The sequence below is a fragment of the Garra rufa genome, chromosome 19 (assembly GCF_049309525.1).
Source record: "Garra rufa chromosome 19, GarRuf1.0, whole genome shotgun sequence".
NCBI lineage: Eukaryota > Metazoa > Chordata > Actinopteri > Cypriniformes > Cyprinidae > Garra > Garra rufa.
In genome coordinates, this window is record NC_133379.1 from 22,313,885 (window position 1) to 22,332,347 (window position 18,463).

At 38.1% G+C, this 18,463-nt stretch overlaps 1 protein-coding gene across 1 annotated transcript in view; it reads right to left on the reverse strand.

The window, feature by feature from the left end:
• The window catches only part of cadm1a (cell adhesion molecule 1a), a 121,993-nt gene that overhangs the window by 92,641 nt on the left and 10,889 nt on the right, over positions 1 to 18,463 (reverse strand). The gene's annotated exons all lie outside the window — the stretch shown is intronic.

Sequence of the window (18,463 nt, forward strand, 5' to 3'; positions counted from 1 at the left end):
CATACAAATAAATTTTAAATATACAAATATTATAAAAAATATTTTATAAACATTTAAAACTAGCAAATTTGTTAAGTATTTAGCAAGATTAATTTGAATTAAAACAGTAATTTAAATAATTCTACTGAAAAAATATTTCTTGTCTTAGAAAATGTTTTTACAAATATTTAAAACTTTAAATTGTATTAAAATGTTTATATTTAATCACATTTTAAAGTATTATATTATTTAAAAAAAAAACAACTAGATCAATCACATTAATAATAACATTTTTTTTAAATCAATTACTGTAACATCTAATCTAATATAAAAATAAGGAACTTAAAAAAAAGAATAACTTACAGTATAGATTAAAAAGACCCAGCACATGCACAAATCGTGTTGAAAAAATAAAAAGAAATCTCAACCGTTTTGGATCCATTTTTTTCCACTGAGGTTTAAAAAAATTTGTAACAATATAAAACAATTTAGAGCAGCCTTGGCCGAGACAAAGGCATATGTTAATATTCCTGTTACTAGGTACCTCTTATTATGAAAAAATGCCTGAGCTATATTACTGTTAAGTAAATCTTGTGCAGGGATCATACTGTATTAATAAAAGGATTAAACTTGTTTAGGCCTCAAATTATTATTGATTATTGACGTGCAGCTTGGCTTAATTAAGATAATTGTTTGTGTCACTGGAGCTGGAACGAGTGAGCCAATGATGAATTCCTATTTAAATGAAGATTTCATTAGCCCTAATGCTCAAGCAAAGACCATCAAAAAAGGGCCCTGAAAAAAAATTAGCTTTCTGTGCATGCAGCAACAACAAACAAGGCATCGCAAAAATGGCAATGAAATTTGTGTGCTGTGCATTTGCATAACTTGTTCAAACAGATCTGTGACATTATCTCTGTATTTAATTACCGACATTCAAAATAAGTAGCACAGAACATTGATCATTTTGGTCTAGATTAAAGCTGTCAGAGGACGATACTCCGCTCTCAGTGAGGCAGACAAGCCATTTATATCACTACAGGCCCAGCACCACCCCAGCGCCCTCATACATCAACCCAGAGGAACACCCAGAGCGTGCATGTGTGTGTGTGTGTGTGTGTGTGTGTGTCACGGAACGGGCTAATGCAGGAGTGCACTGCCGTGCTGTAAAGGTCAAAGCACTCTACTGTCCGCCTCAATAGCTCATCCTGCCTCCTGCACTTTTTTAAACAGCATGTGCGAGTGAAGAAAACCAAGACTTTGAATTAGATCTGAATGGCGATGATTGTAAAAGAGTGAGATCCACGTACACCTGTGAGCCAGAATCAGTGAGAGGATATGTGATGCCCATCACTATTCTGAGCCGCAAAGGTCACCGTTCCTGCTCCAATATTACAGTCTGGCTAATAGAGGAGAACTCCATGGTTACGGTACTGTGTGTTCAGAGAGTGTTGAACTTTCAAAGCAGGATTTTCATTTGTGTGAACTTCCTTTTGAATGACTGCATGTAGGAAAGAAAAATCACAAATGAGATCTCTGTAATGTCTGCTGAGACTAAATGGAGATCAAATAGAGACTTTTGCTTAAAAAATAGAAAATTCTGTCATTAATTTCTCACCTATGTTGTTTCAACCCGTAAATCCTTTGTGATCTTTGGACCACAAATTAATATATTTTTAATGAAATCCGAGAGCTTTTTGACCCTGCATAGACAGCAATGTAACTGACACGTTCATGGCCCAGAAAGGTAGTAATAACATGGTTAAAATAGTCCACATGACATCAGTGATTCAACCATAATTTTATGAAACTACGAGAATACTTTTTGTGCGCCAAGAAAACTAAATTTCTTCTTTTCCGTTTTAGACTCTGCTGCACGTTCATGAGTCTACCACAATGCGCTGCTTAAACATGTCTGAAGATTTCAACAGAGATGATGACTTACTTGAACCTGAATATTCAGATGATGAACTTCAAGACATGCATGTTTTACATCAGAGCGCCAGCTCCAGGGTTAATTTTGACAGCAAATTTTGATTTAGACATAGTAATAGCCTTTTGACTAAAATGCCATTTGGTTTGTCATATTTTAGTCATCTGAACTGTTTTAGTTTTAGTTAGGACTGCATAATTAATCAAATTTCTAATTGCGGATTCCACAGATACACAATCAGTCAAAGCCACAATTACAAAAAAAAGTTAATTATTCGGCGTGCTTAAGAGGCGTGTTTAGAGCATGTCCAGTTGACAGAGAACAATTATTTATAACAAATAATTCAGAATTTTTAATGCATTTTAAGATAACTTTTCCCATCAACTGGTCCCAATGCATAACACCGTTGTATGCTGCGTCAAAGACGCGTGTGCACACTCATGTAAACAAGCACGGATGAGAAGTGCATTGCGGAGAGACGCTCGTGGATAAAAACGCACTTTCATTCTCTGTCAGCAGATGTCGCTAAACATAATACAGCTGTTACCCTGGAAACCCCATAAACAAAACAGCTTTCAGTTTCTGAAAAGTGTTTAAACGATTTAAATAGCCATTCAGATTTGTGTATTTGCTGTGGTGTTCATTACAGCATACTTAAATATTTAGAACTAATATAGGTTATTTATTTTCAAACTTTTTTTTTAACATTTTAATCTTTTTGTTTGAAAGTGTTTTGATTTATTGTTCAGTCTAACTTTGCATTAGGGCTTCATTAGTTATTTCTTATTAGTTATTATTGTTGCAGCTGCCATGTTGTTGAGATGCAGTGTTTCATTGCAAAAGCGAAAGTACTTTGTTAGGCCTTCCAAATGAGGACACAACTAGAAATCAGTGGTTAAGTTATATTTACACTGTTCTGGAACAGTACAACACAAATATTCGAGTGGGTGCTGCGCATTTCACGGAGGACTGTTTACTGAACCTAGGAGAGCAGCTTACAATGCCAGCTGTACACAAAGGGTTAAGGCTATTGTTACGTATGCGCTGCTACGTAAGAGTTTTCTGTATGTTCTTGTATATCTTTAGCTGTGTGTTTGTGTGTACTGTTTGTTTTAGGTGTGCAATCTGATTGGAGGAACTGCCTGTCAATCCGGTGACGTAAGACAGCGACGCACGGGATCGCGCCACCAATCATGGTGCATAAAGGAAAGTTACACACCTGTTAGAATCAGCCAGCTGACGATGGGTTTTGCTCGGTGAAGGCTGTTTTCTCTTTTGAGAAGCCAGTCTGAGAGACTGTGTGTTGTTTTGTAAGTGTTGCACTTTTAGCTTGTGGACTGCTCATTGTTGGAAGCTCATGTCGGTCACTTTGGTGACGCTTCCTTTTTGTCTTGGTGTGTTCGCTATACTTAAACATCAAGCGCCGTTTCTGGCAAACAATTGTGTAAAACATCATGTACCGGCGGGAGGGGTTGTGAGCCAGGTAAGCAGGTCGCGACCTACATGTTACACCACGTAGAGTTTTTATTGTATAGACACACTAGGCTTAGAGAGATGGTGCCTGTTATGTATCTTTTTCGGTTGATAGTTAGTATAGTTTAGTTATGGCGTCCTGTGCGCTGAAGATGTTTTGTTTCGTATCTTTGGTTGATAGCTAGCTTATGTTGGTTTAATACTATTAGTTAGTTGGGGTTTTTGTTAAGTTTATTTTTTTCCTTTGGCACCTCTCTTTCGCTCCTTCCTCTCTGCCTGAGGTTCCGCGGAAACCAAAACGTTGTGTCTTGTCACTGATGTTAAACCAAAACGTATCTTGTCACTGTTTTTAAAACACTTAATTTCACTTTATTGCATAAGTAAAAACAATTGTGACTAAACGTGGTTGTCGGTGGCTTTGTTTGTTTGTTCTTTTTTTTCTCTCTGTTGTAAAGACTTTTTTTTTTCACCGTTTATAAAACATACACGCAACTATGGTGTGGTGCGTCCAAATAATCTCCTAGATCATAACGAGGGACGTAACATATTTGGGGGCTCGTCAATTTTTTTTAATGTGTGTACTTATATAGTGAAGAAAGAAAAAATGCAATAGGGAAAAAGAGTGGTTTCGTGAGGTGGATTGAAGGTAGAAACAATGAGTATATTTGATTTACAAGCTTTTATTGCTAACCCAACTTGGGAAGTTTTTGAGCAGTGTAGAAAAGACGAATTATTGCAAATAGCAGACCACTTTCGTATTTCTGTGGTGAGGCAGTCTCTAAAGCGTGTTATTAAAAATGAAATATTGAAACATTTGTCCGAGTTAAATGTGTCCTTATTTCCAGATGCGGATAGAGAACGAGTTGCAACCTCGGCTATGGAAGGTCGTGTGGCTGCTTTGGGCAGTGTGGAGCGGGCGACAGGTGGGAGTGCTGAAGTGGAGGCTGAGGCCGAGCCTAAGGCCTCCTTACCGCCCTTTTGTTCATTTTCTCCGTCTTCCGGCGAGTCTGGGGGTGATGCGCGGCTGAAGGTCCGCCTGGCCCGAATCCAGATGGAAGCTCAGGAGCGCGCTGAGACACGCCAAGCCGAAATGAAGTTGCGTCTCGAGGTCCGCAGACTGGAAATTGAGGCTGATAAAGAGGTAAAGTTGCGCCAGCTCGAGTTAGAGTCAAAGAAGTTTGTCTCTGACCGATCGGTACAGCCTAATCCTGTTAGCCCTAGGGCTGTTTTAGTTAATTCGGCAAATTCTGTGAGTGATGTTGCGGCAGGTACATTTGACATAAGTAAACATATCGCTTTAGTGCCTCACTTTAGAGAATCGGAAGTGGATACATATTTTGCTGCATTTGAGCGCGTGGCTGCTGCACTTCATTGGCCAAAAGAGGTTTGGTGTCTTTTACTACAATGCAAATTGGTTGGAAAAGCACAAGAAGTTTGCGCTACCTTGACGTTAGAGGAGAGCCTACAGTATGATGTGTTGAAAGCTGCGGTTTTACGAGCATATGAATTAGTTCCAGAAGCGTACAGGCAGCGTTTTCGGAACCATAAAAAGGTAGCACAACAGACATTTGTCGAATTTGCCCGTGAAAAGGGAGTTCTTTTTGATAAGTGGTTGTCTGCTAGTAATGTGCAAGACTTGAATGCAGTAAAAGAGCTATTGCTCTTAGAAGATTTTAAGAATTGTTTGTCGGAAAGAATAGTCACATACCTGAATGAGCAAAAGGTTACCTCGTTGTCACAAGCTGCGGTTCTTGCGGATGAGTATGTGTTGACACACAAAAGTGTTTTTTCTCTAACTCGGCCAGAGAGAACGCCGAATTTGTCTGTAGTTCAAAATTCAAATGTTCGCAATAAAGTTACTGCAGCACAGAATAAAGAGACAAGAGAATGCTTTTATTGTCACAAGGCAGGACATTTAATTTCTGAATGTCTGGTGCTGAAACGTAAAAATCAGCAAGGGCAAGTGAAACCTGTTACGTTTGTGAACACTGTGTCGGAGGTTATTGCCGAAGAAAAGGAGATTGATGTTGGATTCAAACCATTTGTGATGAAGGGTTTAGTCTCAATAAATGGTAAGTCTGAGGAGCAGGTAGAGATTCAAATTTTGAGAGACACGGGAGCTGTTCAATCGTTTTTAGTCTCTGACGTGCTACCATTATCAGAACAGACGTCGTGTGGGTCAAGTGTGTTGGTCCAAGGTATTGAAATGGGCGTGGTGAAAGTACCGTTACATCAGATCCATTTGCACTGTGACTTAGTTTCAGGTTTTGTTAAGGTCGGGGTACGTTCTTCTTTTCCAGTGAAAGGCGTGGCATTCATTCTTGGAAATGATTTAGCAGGTGGTAAGGTATTGCCTGTACCTGAAGTTGTAGATAAACCTGACTGTTTTATTCATGCTGATGACATTTTTGATAGTTTTCCTGATGTATTTTCTGCGAGTGTAGTTACTCGCGCTCAAAAACGCAGAATTGGAGATGACATCGTTTTATCAGATTCCTTTTTGTCACCCATTTTTACAGAGGAAACGTTGGAGTTGGATCAAAAAGGGGTGGAAGAGACTAGGGTGGATAAAGATTTTGTTGATGTCCTGGCTGAGGCTGATTTGTTAACAGCACCTATTTCTCGTGAGAAAATTGTTATTGCTCAGAAAGAGGATCTGTCATTAGCCAAATGTTTTTCTTTTATTGATCGTCCACAGTCTGATAAAGATAGGACGGTTCAATATGTGATTGAGAATGGCTTGTTGCTTAGGAAATGGCATCCTCGAACAGACGTTGAGAGTGAGTGGGACACTGTTTGTCAGATCGTTTTGCCCACGATATACCGAAAACAGGTGTTAAGTCTGGCACATGATCATGAGTTATCAGGTCATCTGGGAGTAACAAAAACTTACAATCGTATTCTTAGGCACTTCTTTTGGCCTGGTTTGAAGAAAGATGTTTCACGTTATTGTCGCACTTGTCATGACTGTCAACTGATGGGTAAACCGAATCAAAAAATTCCTCCAGCACCATTGGTTCCAATTCCTGTCATTTGTGAACCATTCGAACATGTTATTCTGGATTGCGTGGGTCCCCTGCCTAAGTCAAAGACAGGTAATCAGTTTTTGTTAACAGTTATGTGTTCAGCAACACGTTTTCCAGAAGCTATTCCACTGAGGAAGATTACTGCACCTGTCATTGTTAAAGCTTTACTCAAATTCTTCTCTACGTTTGGGTTGCCAAAAATCGTGCAGACAGATCAGGGTACAAATTTCTTATCCAATGTTTTTAGACAAGTTTTAAAAACTTTGGGCATCACCCATCGCACGTCATCTCCATACCATCCGGAAAGTCAAGGGGCAATTGAACGTTTCCACCAGACTTTGAAGTCAATGTTGAGAAAGTACTGTTTGAGTTCAGGGAAGGAATGGGACGAAGGAGTTCCCTTAGTATTGTTTGCAGCTCGTGAGGCAACTCAAGAGTCTTTGGGGTTTAGCCCTGCAGAGTTGGTTTTTGGTCATACTTTAAGAGGTCCGTTGAAGGTGTTGAAGGATGGGATGCTAAATGAGACAGGGCTGTCCGAAAACAATGTGTTGGACTATGTCAGCCGATTTCGAGAACGGTTGCATAATGCATGTTCATTTGCAAGAAAGTCTTTGTCGGTGGTTCAAAGGGACATGAAAAAGCGGTATGATAAGAAGGCTGTGGTGCGTAAAATTCAACCTGGTGATGACGTTTTAGTTCTATTACCAGTACCTGGTTCTGTTCTTACTGCTCGCTTTTCGGGTCCATATAAGGTATCAAAGAAAGTAAGTGAGACTGATTTTGTGATACATACACCTGACCGTAAACGAAAGTTTCGAACATGTCATATTAATATGCTAAAGCTATATTGTTCTCGCAACTCTGAGGAGATTTCAAAGGAAAAAGGAAAGTCTGCTGTTGTGTCTTCTGACGTAGTAGCTGTTGCTGTTACTGCTGTGCCTGAGTCCATTGTATTAAATAGTGAGGTCTTGTTACCATCTCAAGGCGAGTATGACACTGAGGATGGTGTTACGTTTCGTAATGATTTATCAACGTGTGGAAGACTTTCGAATTCCGAAGTTTTGAAATGTTTGCCAGAAACTCTTGATAACTTGTCTGAATCACAGAAACAGGATGTTGTGAGGTTAGTTCAAGAGTTTCCCATGTTATTCAGGGATGTGCCGACTCAAACACATGTATTACAACATGATATTCAAGTAACCTGTGATGCTGCTATTAAGCAGCATGCGTACAGAGTAAATAGTATTAAACGCTCTGTAATGAAGGATGAGGTTGATTATTTGTTGAAGAATAACTTAGCTGAACCTAGTTATAGTCCGTGGAGTTCCCCCTGTTTGCTCGTTCCTAAGCCTGACGGTACCTACCGTTTTTGCACAGATTACCGAAAAGTAAATTCTGTGACGGTACCTGATAGCTATCCTCTCCCTAGGATGGAGGATTGTATCGATAATCTAGGTTCTGCTAAGTTTGTGACGAAATTAGATTTGTTGAAAGGGTATTGGCAAGTGCCATTGTCCGCTCGGGCAGCGGAAATTTCAGCTTTCGTCACTCCGGACAACTTCCTTCAGTACCGGGTCATGGCGTTTGGTTTACGGAATGCTCCAGCCACTTTCCAACGCCTAGTTAATATTGTTTTGTCAGGAGTACAAAATTGTAATGCGTACTTGGATGACCTCGTGATTTATTCTTCTTCTTGGTCTGAGCATTTGGCGGTTCTTAGGACCGTTTTTGAAAGGTTAGCCGATGCTTCACTAACAGTTAATCTCGCTAAGTGTGACTTTGGCAGAGCAACAATTACGTATTTGGGTAGACAAGTAGGCCAAGGCCAAGTCCGTCCACTGAGTGCAAAGGTATCTGCCATTGTTGAATTTCCAGTTCCTACGACCAGGCGGGAGCTACGTCGTTTTCTAGGAATGGCTGGTTACTACAGAAGTTTCTGTCGAAATTTTTCTACTGTAGTATATCCTTTGACTAGCTTGTTAAGCCCTGCAAGTGCTTTTATTTGGACGGAAGCTTGTCAACATGCTTTTGAGAGTGTAAAACTGTTACTAACTAATGTGCCTGTTCTTGCTGCCCCTGATTTCACACGTTCGTTTAAATTGGAAGTGGATGCGAGTGCTGTAGGTATGGGAGCTATCCTCATTCAAGAGGATGATGTTGGTTTTGAGCATCCAGTGTGCTATTTCTTACGAAAATTTAATCGACATCAACGAAACTATTCTACTATTGAGAAGGAGGCTTTGGGTTTGATTTTGGCAGTACAATTCTTTGACGTTTATATAGGTTCATCTAGTTTGCCTGTTACAGTGTACACAGATCACAATCCTCTTGTGTTTCTATCCAGAATGTACAATCATAACCAACGTCTTATGCGTTGGTCGTTGATTGTACAAAATTACAACTTAATCATAAAGCATAAAAAAGGCTCAGAAAACATTGTTGCTGATGCGTTATCAAGAGCTTGAAAAGTTGCCTTGTGTTACATCTTAAGGGGGTGGGTGTTACGTATGCGCTGCTACGTAAGAGTTTTCTGTATGTTCTTGTATATCTTTAGCTGTGTGTTTGTGTGTACTGTTTGTTTTAGGTGTGCAATCTGATTGGAGGAACTGCCTGTCAATCCGGTGACGTAAGACAGCGACGCACGGGATCGCGCCACCAATCATGGTGCATAAAGGAAAGTTACACACCTGTTCGAATCAGCCAGCTGACGATGGGTTTTGCTCGGTGAAGGCTGTTTTCTCTTTTGAGAAGCCAGTCTGAGAGACTGTGTGTTGTTTTGTAAGTGTTGCACTTTTAGCTTGTGGACTGCTCATTGTTGGAAGCTCATGTCGGTCACTTTGGTGACGCTTCCTTTTTGTCTTGGTGTGTTCGCTATACTTAAACATCAAGCGCCGTTTCTGGCAAACAATTGTGTAAAACATCATGTACCGGCGGGAGGGGTTGTGAGCCAGGTAAGCAGGTCGCGACCTACATGTTACACCACGTAGAGTTTTTATTGTATAGACACACTAGGCTTAGAGAGATGGTGCCTGTTATGTATCTTTTTCGGTTGATAGTTAGTATAGTTTAGTTATGGCGTCCTGTGCGCTGAAGATGTTTTGTTTCGTATCTTTGGTTGATAGCTAGCTTATGTTGGTTTAATACTATTAGTTAGTTGGGGTTTTTGTTAAGTTTATTTTTTTCCTTTGGCACCTCTCTTTCGCTCCTTCCTCTCTGCCTGAGGTTCCGCGGAAACCAAAACGTTGTGTCTTGTCACTGATGTTAAACCAAAACGTTGTGTCTTGTCACTGATGTTAAACCAAAACGTATCTTGTCACTGTTTTTAAAACACTTAATTTCACTTTATTGCATAAGTAAAAACAATTGTGACTAAACGTGGTTGTCGGTGGCTTTGTTTGTTTGTTCTTTTTTTTCTCTCTGTTGTAAAGACTTTTTTTTTTCACCGTTTATAAAACATACACGCAACTATGGTGTGGTGCGTCCAAATAATCTCCTAGATCATAACGAGGGACGTAACAGCTATAAAGTGAGGCAATTCCAATGTTGCAAGGAAAGTCTGCTCTTTTTAGCAATTTTAGAAATTTGTATTTAGGTGTTTTACACTTCCAAATAAAATTGTGTCTATATATAACATTCCCCAAGCAAGTTATAGGCATTTATTACGATATTATTATAGGCGCTTTTCAGTGAAAAACAGGCCTATTTATTTTATTGACAATATAGACCTGTCCAAAACGTTTCAGGAGTACAGTCATAGCAGAAACAGTGTTATATAATAGCAAAACACAGTAAAAAAGTTACTTTTTTAGATAAATATATTCCTAATCTGAGTATGAACAATAAACACGAACAGTGTAAGAAGTAGTGAAAAAATTGTCTTGTGCAACAAAAATATAAACAGTCCAAATTATTCACAAACTACACAAAATGAGAGAGAAAAATAAGGAGTGCAACAGAAAAAATAGTGCACATAATCTTTACAAACTATATAAGAATTAGTTACATAATATAACAACCAAATAGATCGATCTGCTGGCTGTAGTCTGCGTCGGAATCTATTTTACTGGGACATCGCCTAGTGACGCGAAAACCTAAATTCCAGTGATTTATCCGATATGCACTGCTGTTTCATCCTTGTTTTTGGTTTGTGTTATGTCAAACTCAGAAGAAGAACGCAATGCGAAAATTATAGTAACGCCGCATTTTATTGTCAGTAATGGTGACGACGTTGTAACAGGGAAACAAATTAGTTTGAGTACTCCTTACTGAAAAAAGTAATGCCATTAGTATTTATAATGCCGTTATTCCCATCACTGGTCCTTACTACCTTTCTGGGCCTTGAATGTGTCAAGTGCGTTGCTCTTTAAGCAGGGTCGGAAAGCTCTTAGATTTCATCAAAAATATCTTAATTTGTGTTCTGAAGATGAACGAAGGTTTGGAACAACATGAGGGTGAGTCATTAATTACAGAATTTTAATTTTTGGGTGAACTATCCTTTTAACAGTAGTGTGCACTTCAAGTTTAGTATGCATGCTTAATGTAGCATGTTAAAGGGATTGTTAACTCCTAACCCATTTTTTTTTATTATTATAAGTGAAGGAAGTAAGGAAGTAAGGATATACTTACAAAATAAGAAACAACGTTTTAATTTTGGGTTGAACTCTCCTTGCAATTCTGACATTTTATCTGAATTAGATGTTAATATCCCAATTAAGACCGGGTACATTCTAATATGAGAACATGTTCTGCATATTGCCGTGTCATTAATGCTCGTTTATTGTAAGCCCGCAGGCTGTGTCTCATGTCATTTGTTCAAAATAATTTTTAAGCACATATGTGTTCTTATTACGTCACCGTGCCCTTCCATCTGCGAAAGGAGACCTCCAGACACACGTGCCAACATCCCATTCAAACTCAGTCACCCCTGTTAAAAAGACCAGCATATGCTCTTTTGGCTGATGCGGTCCCCATCAGGCCTCTTAACTACAGCTAAAAAAGCCCCGAACCAAGACTAAAAAGCCTGAAATGCTACAGTAATTCTACAGAGGCCATTTCCATACTAGATGCGCAGAATTCTCAACGCCAAACCTTACGAAACATGGACAAATGTACCAAATCTTCTTAAGAGAATACATCAAGCTTAACTGGAATAAGCTAAGCCTTCAGGAGTGCTCAGTTTAACTGTTCAGAACAAACAAGAGACTCGTGAACAACCATCACTAAACAAAAAAACCATCCAGGTAACCACACACAGTAATAAAAACTAAGGTTTCTCAAACTTTTGCAGGGGGTTATTTTAATAATTTCAGCTATTATTTTGTATTGTGGACTATATGTAAACATCTTTGATGTAAAATATCTTACTCAGGACAGTACTAAATAAAAAATAACATGCATTTTGTATGATCTCTCTTATTTTGTTAAAATTATTCACATTTTCACAGATTCTACAAGGGATTCCCAAACTTTCGCATACCACTATGTAAAAACACGTTTAATGCAAATATAACTGGTTTAAGTTCCGTTGATGGACCCGTGAGAGTTTCCCAGCTTTGTTGTGTTTAATTACTAACAATATCAGCTTGTTTTACAAGCGGGTTTGAAACGGCATGTGTAAAGCAAACTTCCAATGCTTTTTCTTCAGAATGAACTAGGAGTGAGTTCCCTCAAAGGCTCAGCAAGCCCCTCAGCCACAAAGTCCCCTCCCCACTCTCTTCATACTCTGAGCAGCCGTGAAGCGTTCACACAAACGTATGGATAAGTAAATTGTGATGATACTAGTGCTAATGAAGGGTAAAATGCTGGTTGGATGGGAGCAGCAGTGGAATGTAGCGTGTGGGAAGGGATGGATGGCAGCCTGATGATTAATGCGTCAGAGAGCCGACGGGGGCCGGGCGCAGCACCAGAGGCCTTGCCACCCCTGCTCGCTCATTTGGAAATCTCTCTCAGCAGAGGGAGAGGAAGAAAGGACTTCTGCCGCTGTGACTGAGTCTCAACGGCAATGGATAAACAAATACCCCTTTTCCACCAAAATGCTGCTGGTGAAAAGTCTCTCAGAGACGATTACATAACTGACTGCTGGAACATTAGCTGTCCACAAAAAAAGCATAGAACATCATTTTTAACATCTTAAGTAACTTCAGTGTCCTAATATGCCAAGCCAGTTTTAAAACATATACTTCCATGTTTTCTATAGTAAAAAAAAAATGCTGGGTTAAAAAAAAAAAAAAATATGAACAAACCCAGCAATTGGGTTGTTTCAACCAAGTGGTTGGGTTAAATGTTTAACCCAGCTTTCTGGAGAGTTTTATTTATGAAAGCCCCGTTTCAAACCACTGGATGGATAAAAAAAAAAAAAAAAAAAAAAGTTTTTATATAGTCAGAATTGCGAGTTCTGAGGAAAAAAAAGTCACAATTGCCAGATATCTATATATAACTCTGAGAAAAAAAGTCAGAATTGTGAGATAAAAAGTCGCAAATACCTTTTTATTTTTTATTCAGTGGCAGAAACAGGCTTCCATATTTATTTAACTTGAAAATGACTATTTCTTGCTTAAAATTAATCCAAAATATGTTGAAAATAAACATTTATTAATATGTTAAAAAGAGAACATTTATTAATAAGTTGAATAAATAATAATTCAATAATAAATACTTTTTATATTGCTTATTAATAAATGTTCACCTTTTGATTATTATTACTGATGCCTCTAGTTAGATTTGTATTTACCCAGCATTTTTATTGTGTAATTATAATAAATAATCTAAATATTATTTATAATAATATTTAATATTTACTTTATTTATTATAATTACACAATAAAAATGCTACAATAAAATATAATATACTATTATTTACATACTATAAATAATAATTACATATATAAATAGTTTCATATTTTAAATATTAAAAGAGCAAATCCATGGTTATCAATTCATAAATTATATTTCTAAACAATATAACATTTTAAGTCATTCAAACGATTAAGGTCAATAAATCTTTTTCCCAAAAAAAAAAAAATATTTATTATTTAGCAAAGACGCATTACATTAAACAAAAAAGAAAAAAAGATTTAGGTTTCTATCCATTAAATACTTCAAAAAGAAATTTCACATGAATGAATTACATTTTAAAACATGCAAAAAAATATTTTTTGTTGTATTTCTTGTAGTATTTCACAATATTATGAAAAAATAGTAGTGTAATTTTTTTAGATGGACAGTGGAAATAAAGTGGCAGAAGCTGGTCAACATGACTGTGATTAGAAACAGGATGCACGTTAATTAAATTTTAGATGTTTACAGTGTACAAGGTTTTTAATGGGAGTGATCTACTTCGATGTCAACCCTGCCAGACTAAGATGTTGCTTTGAAAACTTGAAACCGACATTATTCTACCTTGTTGATGGAAAAAGCCCACAAGAAGATAAACAAAAGGCCCGAGAGAAAGAGATGAAAAGAGGAACAAAAACCAACAGAAAGCAGGTAAGAGAAACACAGCAGAAGAGCAGAGACCTGCCTTGCCCTTCCTCTCTCTTTCTTTCCTTCCCAGCATTCCTCCTCTCAGCAAGAGGGTGCTCCGCGAGGACCTCCAGCACCTGTCCCTCACTCTGAAATCAGTGAGCTGTGCCGGAGTCACACGGCCTCTCCTCGCCATCCATCTAAATACGACATCCTTGAGCCGAGATTGCGCGGGCAGTTCGTTGTGTATTTTGCATTGTCTCCGAGCGGGCGTCCTGATCTAGGCAACGTCTGTGCACACAAGGATAAGAATCCCCATGCAGGCGGCAGGAGATTAACTGCCCTCTGCCTCTCACATCTTCCTCTATCGATCGCCACAGATAAAAAAAAAAAATCCTCACATGCATTCACTAAGATGACATCACAGCCAAAGAGGCAGAACAAGGAGTTCTTGTGGCAGAGCCATGTCCTTGAGGTCAGAGGAGGCAGCGCAGAGACAGAAAGACAGAGAGAGACGAAGAGCTTTGCTTTCCCCTAGCAGCTAACATTAAAGTCAAATGAAATCACAACTGGAGAATTTGTCACTTTGAGTTCATGCTGGTTAGCTTTGAGGATGTCTACATACTAGCATAGTCATAAAAGATAACTAAATTAATCTTTGATATGCGTTTAAAATTTAATCACTTTCTCCTTCGGGAAAGACGCTAAAAATATGGATGACTCATCCTGCACTGCATAGACTGTTGTCCAATCAAATGCTCTATAATAAAAATGTCTCTCCTCTTAAATTAAAAACGCCACTTGAGACTAGAAAGTAGTAAACATTACTTATGGCAGGCCTTTTACAATATATACATTTCAAATTTCAAATGTATGTCAAAAGTTTACATACACCTAGTAGAATCTGCTAAACATGCTGTTTACATACACTCCACAAGTGAAAGTAATATCTTAATTTATCAAAATAACACTGTTCAAAAGTTTACATACACTTGGCTCTTAATACTGTTGTTACCTGAATAATCCACAGCTGTTTGTTTTTTAGTGATAGTTGTTCATGAGTTCTTTGAACAGTTAAACTGCCCCCTGTTTTTCAGAAAAAAAATCCTTCAGGTCCCAAATTTGTTGGTTTTTCAGCATTTTGTGTATTTGAACCCTTTCCAACAATGACTATGATTTTGAGATCCATCTTTTCACACTGAGGACAACTGAGGGACTCATATGCAACTATTACAGAAGATTCAAATGCTCACTGAAGCTTCAGAAGGAAACACGGTGCATTAAGAGCCAGGGGTGAAAACTTTTTGAATTTGAAGATCAGATCAAATTTTATATATTTTGTCTTCTGGGGAACATGTAAGGATGTAACATGTAAGCTTCTGAAAGGCAGTACTAAATGCAAATTCTCATTCTGTTCAAAAGTTTACACCCCTGGCTCTTAATGCATCATTTTTCCTTCTGAAACATCAGTGAGTGTTTGAACCTTCTGTAATAGTTGCATATGAGTCCCTCAGGTGTCCTCAGTGTGAAAACATGGATCTTTGTACTAAATAAAAAAAAAAATAACATGCATTTTGTATTTTACCTCTTATTTTTTTGGCAAAATAATAAACATTTTTTACAGCAACAATTTAATCTTAAAACAAAATAATACACTTTTAACTACTTTTTTTATTTTTCGGATCATCAGCCATCAAAACTCTGTAAATATTGGTCAGAGACACAGAGATTTACTTTAAATTCCACCAAGCTAATTACTTACTAAAAACACAGGTCATGTTTTCAGGCCAGTTTAAGTCTTATTTTGAAATAAAGTAGTTATATCTAAGTGTGAGAGTTGTTTGTTTACTTTTTAAAATTAGTCTTCCCATTAATGCCATTAAATTGTTAATTCAGACTGATTCAGACAGGATTTATCAGATGAACCAATCACAGCCGATCCTAACCAGTCATATCCAATATCACGATGAAGGCATTGCCTCCTCTCATTTTATGAAATGTTAAAAAACACACTCTCTAAAACTTCTATGGTACCAATATTGTGTATTTATACATTTAATAGGCTCTGAAAAAAAAGCTTTTTTTGAGTTGTCAAGGTAAGGTGAGGACAAAAACATTGAGCTATCACTGTTGCATTATGGGCATGTTTTTGTGTTGCCTTGTGCTAATGTGTTTAGCTAGCACAGATCTTCTGGATCACTTTACAGTAATTTCACAAGAGCCAGCTAACACAATAATAGGAGCATCATCAGCACAGTCCTCTTTTCAGTATTAATGGCGAGTGTATGTCTTTGGCAGGAGAGCGTTCTGTTTACAAGCAGAGTTGGAGGAGAAAGAGGGCAGGCGAGAGAGAGAGCGAGAGAGAGAGCGAGAGAGAGAGAGAGAGAGAGAGAGAGAGAGAATGCGGCATAAACCAAGCAGAAGGCCATGAAGGACTGGGGTCCTTAACAAGGACTGGGATTCATCCAATCCCCCTTGGGAGTGTCTTCTTCAGCTCACTTCTAATTTATACCCATACAAATAACTTGGCTTCGATTAATAACTGAAACGCAAGAAAAAAACAAAACAAAAAAAACCAGTGCCTTTGCCAAGTGCAGTGCGTGTGCGTGTCTGAAAGAGAGAGCATTTCTCCTGCGCCTCAGCATGTTTGGGCTGATAGACTGTGGAGGAGAAGGGCATTAATCGTAAAGGGCTGCTGGAGTGTGGGCTGAAGTTGCTGGCCGTAATACTGTCTGTCTGAATCATCGCCCCCCTTTAGGTCCGGAGCAGGGCGGGTGTCTAGTTTTCCGTTCTAATGTGGCCTGACACTCAACAAGAAGCATCATTCCTCGCTCTGTGTTGATGAGAGTCCATTAGGACAGGGACGATTTAGTGGTGGATAAATAAGGACGTTTGGGAATGGCTTTTATAGCTTGCAGTATAGAAAGTCTTGCTAACACAATAGCCAATAATATTTTTATATTACCCCCAATAAGAAATACTAAGGCTGATATTATAAATCAACAGCGCCTGCACTACAGTTCCAATTAAAATCATTGATGCTGAAAAGAGGCATTATAATAAAAAATATTAATAATCACTGATATGATCTACTTTCAGTTTTAGCCTGGTACAATTTCATTATTATTATTAATTATTTATTCATTTGTATCGTTGTTTCATAATACATATTGTTTCAATTGACATAAAAAACTGGTAACTTTAGCTTCAGCTAAATCACAAATCTATTTTCAACCCAACTAAACTATATTTTATATGTAATTAAAGCAATTTGATCTCATGACAAAAACGTGTCTTTGGAAACTTTTCGCAAGACGTGAAATATACACCGCCATGTAAGTTTCATGACATATTTAATGTGAAACATCCACTGAGTGGTGCTAAAAGAGTGTTTGTTTTTTTCCCTCAGAACAGATGAACGTACATATGGTACGCTTTATGTGACATTGTTTTTTTTTGTATTGAAATACCATGGAGTGGCGCTATAACATAGCGTTCCATGATATTTTAAAATAACGTACCATTTTCACTACACCTAAACCTATACGATAGTATGAACAAAAGCTAATCTTTTAGCTCTTTCATCGTGAGTCATGTTTTTTACGGGATTCGTACCCAAGGATTCCACATCCTAAGTCCAATTCCGTGCCGGCTGAGCTACCGAGCAAGCTTCTTATGTCCGGAATATGAAACATATGGAGCTGTAATCATAACTGTGTTTGAAAACAATTACAAGTACTCACCGTTTTACCACTTCTAGTGTTCCTTTCTGTTGGAGGCTGCAGAAGTTCCCACAGGTACGTTTTCGTCATGAGATCAGATAGCATTAAACCTTTATGTGTACAGTATGTAATTCAAAAGTGATTGTGAATTTTATCTATTTCAAACCTCCAATTGACACAAGTGAAAAGATTAAAAGTACAAGCAGGTACTTATCAAAGTAAAGGAATTCAGCCTTGTTGCAAAGGGTGGAAAAGGCTTCGCAAACATTACACCATTTTATCACTACAAGCTTTTATGGTGCTTTTGTGTGCAGCCTCTCTATGCTAAATGTACCATTAGTAATATATAATGTCCTGTATATACAGTATAAAAGAAAAATCTAAAACATTCTCATATCTTGAACCCATGCTTGTCTTCAATGAGCCTTAGCAAAAAAATGTCAGGAAATAAAATGAGGAAGACCTGCGAGGCGCAGGCAAGACATTGATAGAGTGGAGAGTTTGAGTACGGTTTACCAAATGACTTATTTTACCGCCTTCCTTCAAAACACATTCCCCACATTTGAAGAGGAAATGATTGCATATCTGGAGTAAATGTGTTCTGTGAAAATGGAGAAATTCAACTGGATGAGACACCGGAGAGAATGAGGCGTAATTTTTGTCCTGAAAGGTGAGAGACAGATGATGTTAGAAGGAAGGAGAAAGATGGAGTGCTGGAGAGATACAGTACAGCACCTGTACCGGTGGAGGCTGAGAGAGAAGAAGTCAGTGTGAGTCAGAGGCTGGAGAAAGGCGAGATGGTTTTAGTTATGACCAGCACTGCTAGCTGTAAAGGACAAGCTATTTGGGAAATGGGAATGGGAATGGAG